The 6,364-nt window shown below is 45.6% G+C and overlaps 1 non-coding gene across 1 annotated transcript; it reads right to left on the bottom strand.

The window, feature by feature from the left end:
* Nucleotides 1-1,476: 1,476 nt before the first annotated feature.
* On the bottom strand, nucleotides 1,477-1,551 carry Trnat-ggu (transfer RNA threonine (anticodon GGU)). Its single transcript has one exon. It is a non-coding gene; the product is annotated as a tRNA-Thr (tRNA).
* Between the last annotated feature and the right edge of the window lie 4,813 nt (nucleotides 1,552-6,364).

Here is a 6,364-nt window from a genome sequence, read left to right as displayed (position 1 = left end):
CTGAATTATACGAGGTGCGGCTAGAAAAAAACCGGACTGATGCTGGAAAAAACATTTATTTACAATTATTTACAATTTCATGTTATCTCCTTCAATGTACTCTCCTCCTCGGTCTCTACACCGCTCCATACGAATTTTCCACTGTTCATAGCAATGCAGCAGATCATTTTCGTTAAGTCCATACATTACTTCCGTCGCTTTTTCTTTTACTGCTTCAACAGTCTCAAATCTAGTTCCTTTCAAAGCTGACTTGACTTTAGGGAAAAGAAAAAAGTCACAGGGGGCCAAATCAGGTGAGTAGGGTGGATGATCTAAGATGGGAATGTTGTGTTTTGCCAAAAACGTCTTCACTGATAACGCACTGTGAGCTGGGGCATTGTCTTGGTGAAGGATCCATGACTTTTTTCTCCACAAATCGTTCCGTTTTCTCCGTACTCGCTCACGTAGGGTAGCCAGGACGCTAATGTAGTAATGCTGATTCACTGTTTGTCCCTCTGGTACCCAATCAATGTGCACAATCCCTTTGATGTCAAAAAAAAAAAAATCATCATTGCCTTGAATTTCGATTTTGACATTCGTGCTTTTTTTGTGTCGTGGAGAACCAGGAGTTTTCCAATGCTGCGATTGGCGTTTAGTTTCGGGATCGTAAGTAAAAAACCACGATTCATCGCAAGTAATAACATTTTGTAAGAAGGTGGGATCACTTTCAATGTTTTCCAGGATGTCAGAACAAATCATTCTTCGGCGTTCCTTCTGTTCAATTGTGAGACACTTTGGAACCATTTTTGAACACACTTTGTTCATGTTGAAACTTTCATGAAGAATCTGCCTAACACTTTCCTTGTCAACTCCTGTTAACTCAGACACTGCTCTGATTGTTAAACGGCGATCTTGTCGAACAAGTTTACCGATTTTTTCAATGTTTGCATCAGTTTTTGCTGACAATGGTCTGCCAGTGCGAGTGTCATCACTGGTGTCTTCGCGGCCATCTTTAAATCGTTTAAACCATTCAAACACTTGTGTTCGCGATAAACAATCGTCGCCGTACACTTGTTGTAACATTACAAACGTTTCACTTGCAGATTTTCCTAGTTTGAAACAAAATTTGATGTTAACACGCTGTTCTTTCTGTACACTCAACATTTTCCGACGCACAGACAAAACGTCAACTACTTAAAACAGACGCCACGGGCAGACTGAGTGCAGGAGGCAGATGAAACTCGAGCAGTAGGCGGAGCGAGAGTCACGTGACAGGCCACGCGACTTTCAGCCTTATTGCATTCGTTTTATTGTTTCACCAGTACTAGTCCGGTTTTTTTCTAGCCACACCTCGTATATGACGGTAGTATTTGTTCCCGAAAGAACAGTTACCGTGGATGACCATGCAGCTTTGCTAGAAATGAAATGATAATTAAATGGACACCCTAGCTGCAAACAGGCGTTGATGTACTTCATTGGGGACATGTTGAAAATGTGTGCCCCGACCGGGACTAGAACCCGGGATCTCCTGCTTACCTGGCAGACGCTCTATCCATCTGAGCCACCGCGGGCACAGAGGATAGTGGGTCTGCAGGGACTTATCCCTTGCACGCTCCACGTGATATCCACATTCCCAACATGTCCACACCACTACATTCATAGTGCGCCTAATAGATGTTTGCCCATCATACTCATTTTGTTTCTGAATTTTATTACAGGGTGACACAGAATAAACAGAATAACGGGAATGTTTGAAATGAGTAGTGGCAGCAATGGACAGGTGACAGCACTGCGTGTTCGTGACAGCGAGTAAAGAGTCCGCCATTTTAGTAATCATGGATCAGTGGAACGGACAACAGCATGCGTTAGCCATAAAAATGTTTTATGAAAACAATGATGGTTTGGTAGCGGCGCAGAGGGAGTTTGCAATTTGGGTCGTTATGATGCCGTTCTGTCGAAGCACTCGAGAGAATGTTGGATTAATAACTTTGAAGAGACTGGATCTCCCCTCAAGAAGAAACCAACAGGACGACCAAGAAATGTGCGTTCTCCAGCAAACATTGATGCTGTACGCGAGTCTGTCTTACGGAACCCACGGCGTTCAGTTCGTAAGCAAGCACCAGTTGTTGGATTGTCCCGGGAGAGTGTTCGCAGAATTATTCACCTTGATTTAAAATTTCATCCATACAAACTACAGATGGTGCAACAATACAAGGACAACGCTTACCGGTTACGATTAGGATTCTGTCAACAAATGATAAAAAAAATAAACAACGACGATCAACTTCTATTAAGTTATTATTATTATTCAGTGACTGTGTCATTCACATTTTGAGCGCCTTCATGTCCTTAAACTGAACGTGATAAATTAACTTTGAATTTTCCTACCCGTTATCCTTAATGGGGACCTGTTGTTACTTTAAAAAAAGTTTGTCGTCATAAGGGTAAATTATGTTAGTTACGGAATTTAGTCCTTCCATGTCATTTCCCTGATGTTCGTAATTCCCGATTCCGATAGAGTGACCCAAAAGTCCCTTAATTTTTGAAAATTTAATACTTCACACAGTAATCTCGGTAGCGAGAAAAATTTGACACACATTATTTAAATGACATGGGATTTTACTGAAACGACAAAAAAGTGTATAAAATGACCAACAGGTGGTGCTTTACATGATACAAAGGCAATAAGTAGCATAATAATTGATTTTTTAGCAAAGACGAAGTTCTTTACAACAAATACTCAGCATATCTACCGTCACTCATCAACAGTACCTGTAGTCGAGGGGTAATGTCGTGAGCAGCACTGTACAGCACATCAGGAAGTATGGTGAGAAATTGCCGTCAGATGTTGTCTTTTAGCACCCCTAATGAGGATGGCGTATGCATCCGTGGTCTTGGGATACCGTCTTTGATTAGTTCGCTATGAGATGGAACCAGCATGTGTAAATTATGGTAGGGAAAGCAAATGATCGACTTCTGTTTATTGAGAGAAATTTAGGAAAGAGTGGTTCACCTGTAAAGGAGACCGCATATAGAACGATGGTGAGACCTATTCTTGGGTGCTGCTCGAGTGTTTGGAGTCCGTACCATATCAGGTTGAAGGAAGACATCAAATCAATTCAGAGAAGAGCTGCTAGATTTGTTGCTGGTAGGTTCGAACAAAACTTAAAATGGGAATCCCTGGATGGAAGGCGGCGTTCTTTTCAGCAAACACTACTGGTAAAATTTAGAGAACCGGTATTTCAATCTGTCTGTCGTGCTTCCGTCAGCATACATCGCGCATAAGATCACGAAGATAAGATACGAGAAATTACCGCTCATACGGAGGTGTACAGACAGTCGTTTTTCCCTCGCTCTGTTTGCGAGTGGAACACGAGACAAGTAGTGGTAAAGGCTACGCTCCGCCAAGCACATTACGTTGGCTACGGCAGCTTAAAATTACCACACGTCGTTTCATTGTGACCGTTCGCCACTACCAAAGAATACTAAGTTCCCCAAGAGTTTTACCTGCCTACCTTTATACGAATCTCCCGACAAAAATTTCTCGTCGAAATTCTGAAAAGGGAAATTATTATTTCTAGCTATTCTTAAATATTGCACATTCATACCATTCCCATATTCTTTGATTTTACGGAGCACACTGAAAATAGGTGTTTCAACTTCAGGACCGGCGACGGAGTGTCGGAACATGGCCGTTCACCAGTGCACCCCACACTTCCTCAGAAGTGGGGGAAGATCCTGTTACCGTATTGGTCAGCCACCCTTCAGGTCCTCCAGTGCTTTGGAAGACTTCCTTTCTCTTGTTGCGCCAAAGGTGACCAGAGGACTGTATCAAAGATAATTACATATTCTACATTCACTATGTGTGGTCAGCTGACAACAAACCATTCACTCGTTTCTCAAACATCACAAAGCTGGATATATTTTGAAGGTAGTGCACAAGCCACTTACATTTGGAGCCTCATCACTACGGCACCACCGTTCGTTCTTAGTTCAAATGGTTCAAATGGCTCTGAGCACTATGGGACTCAACATCTGAGGTCACCAGTCCCCTAGAACTTAGAACTACTTAAACCTAACTAACCTAAGGACATCGCACACATCCATGCCCGAGGCAGGATTCAAACCTGCGACCGTAACAGTCGCGCGGTTCCGGACTGAAGCGCCTAGAACCGCTCGGCCACCGCGGCCGGCCCGTTCTTAGTACAGTGAGCATAATGCCAGTTGCAATTGTATGAGCTGAACTCTAATTCTTGCTGCATTATTTGTACTGAATCTTCGTACGCATAAGTTAATTGTATGTTTTGTTTACTGTGTTAACTTGTTCGCTAATCATTTCTGCTCCTGTCCAACTTCTCTATGACGACAGTTACTGCACCACTCTCTAGCCCACCTCTCATTACTGTTATGCACAAAGTCGTACACAACACTTAGATTTTACGAAATTGTTAGTTGCACAGCGTTATGAACAACAGTTTTCTTACTTTTAAGACACACACCTGCCGATGCTTGTGACAACTACCATCCCCTCCTGCATTTTATTTTTTACGTGAAGATGGGTCATATTGCGTTCGAAACCGGTGATTAAAGTTATTCAAGTGAACGCTGTTTGAAGTTGCGATAGAAACCACTTGTCTTAAACCATGTAATATTGTTGTGCTGCGCCAGTCTAAGTCATAGATGATGACAAAAATCACACTTAAGAGATACCGATCACAGATGAAACAGAAGTGATGCCACTTGATTGAGAAAAAAAAATCATTTGCCGATTGACAAAATAAAACGTCTAGCAGATCAGCCGGAGAAATGAGTACACCTTTCGTGATAACTTCCTGTTGAAACTAAGCAGAGAGTAGCCGTGGAGTGAGATGTGGGCCTACTAACGAGACGAGGACAGCACGTCGGAGTCCCGTTGTGTTCTTTTTTGGAAGAGATACCGAAAGCTACGTAGCGCCAGTAAATGTTCTTGACCCTCAATTACGTGTGGAAGTTACAACTCGAAATAGGAACTAAGAATTCAGTGGTATATGGTTCCCATAAAATCTGTAGAGGCATAACTGAAGCAGTTACGCTGATGATACAAAACATTATGACCGTCTGCTTCATTGCGTATTCGTCTACCAATGGTATGCAATAGAGCAGTGATTCGACATGTTTCTAGTATCTTGTGTGGCGAAACAGGACCTCCACTAATACACTCCTGGAAATGGAAAAAAGAACACATTGACACCGGTGTGTCAGACCCACCATACTTGCTCCGGACACTGCGAGAGGGCTGTACAAGCAATGATCACACGCACGGCACAGCGGACACACCAGGAACCGCGGTGTTGGCCGTCGAATGGCGCTAGCTGCGCAGCATTTGTGCACCGCCGCCGTCAGTGTCAGCCAGTTTGCCGTGGCATACGGAGCTCCATCGCAGTCTTTAACACTGGTAGCATGCCGCGACAGCGTGGACGTGAACCGTATGTGCAGTTGACGGACTTTGAGCGAGGGCGTATAGTGGGCATGCGGGAGGCCGGGTGGACGTACCGCCGAATTGCTCAACACGTGGGGCGTGAGGTCTCCACAGTACATCGATGTTGTCGCCAGTGGTCGGCGGAAGGTGCACGTGCCCGTCGACCTGGGACCGGACCGCAGCGACGCACGGATGCACGCCAAGACCGTAGGATCCTACGCAGTGCCGTAGGGGACCGCACCGCCACTTCCCAGCAAATTAGGGACACTGTTCCTCCTGGGGTATCGGCGAGGACCATTCGCAACCGTCTCCATGAAGCTGGGCTACGGTCCCGCACACCGTTAGGCCGTCTTCCGCTCACGCCCCAACATCGTGCAGCCCGCCTCCAGTGGTGTCGCGATGGGCGTGAATGGAGCGACGAATGGAGACGTGTCGTCTTCAGCGATGAGAGTCGCTTCTGCCTTGGTGCCAATGATGGTCGTATGCGTGTTTGGCGCCGTGCAGGTGAGCGCCACAATCAGGACTGCATACGACCGAGGCACACAGGGCCAACACCCGGCATCATGGTGTGGGGAGCGATCTCCTACACTGGCCGTACACCACTGGTGATCGTCGAGGGGACACTGAATAGTGCACGGTACATCCAAACCGTCATCGAACCCATCGTTCTACCATTCCTAGACCGGCAAGGGAACTTGCTGTTCCAACAGGACAATGCACGTCCGCATGTATCCCGTGCCACCCAACGTGCTCTAGAAGGTGTAAGTCAACTACCCTGGCCAGCAAGATCTCCGGATCTGTCCCCCATTGAGCATGTTTGGGACTGGATGAAGCGTCGTCTCACGCGGTCTGCACGTCCAGCACGAACGCTGGTCCAACTGAGGCGCCAGGTGGAAATGGCATGGCAAGCCGTTCCACAGGACTACA

The sequence above is a fragment of the Schistocerca nitens genome, chromosome 2 (genome assembly GCF_023898315.1).
Source record: "Schistocerca nitens isolate TAMUIC-IGC-003100 chromosome 2, iqSchNite1.1, whole genome shotgun sequence".
Classification (NCBI taxonomy): Eukaryota; Metazoa; Arthropoda; class Insecta; order Orthoptera; family Acrididae; genus Schistocerca; species Schistocerca nitens.
This window is presented reverse-complemented; position numbering and strand designations above follow the sequence as displayed.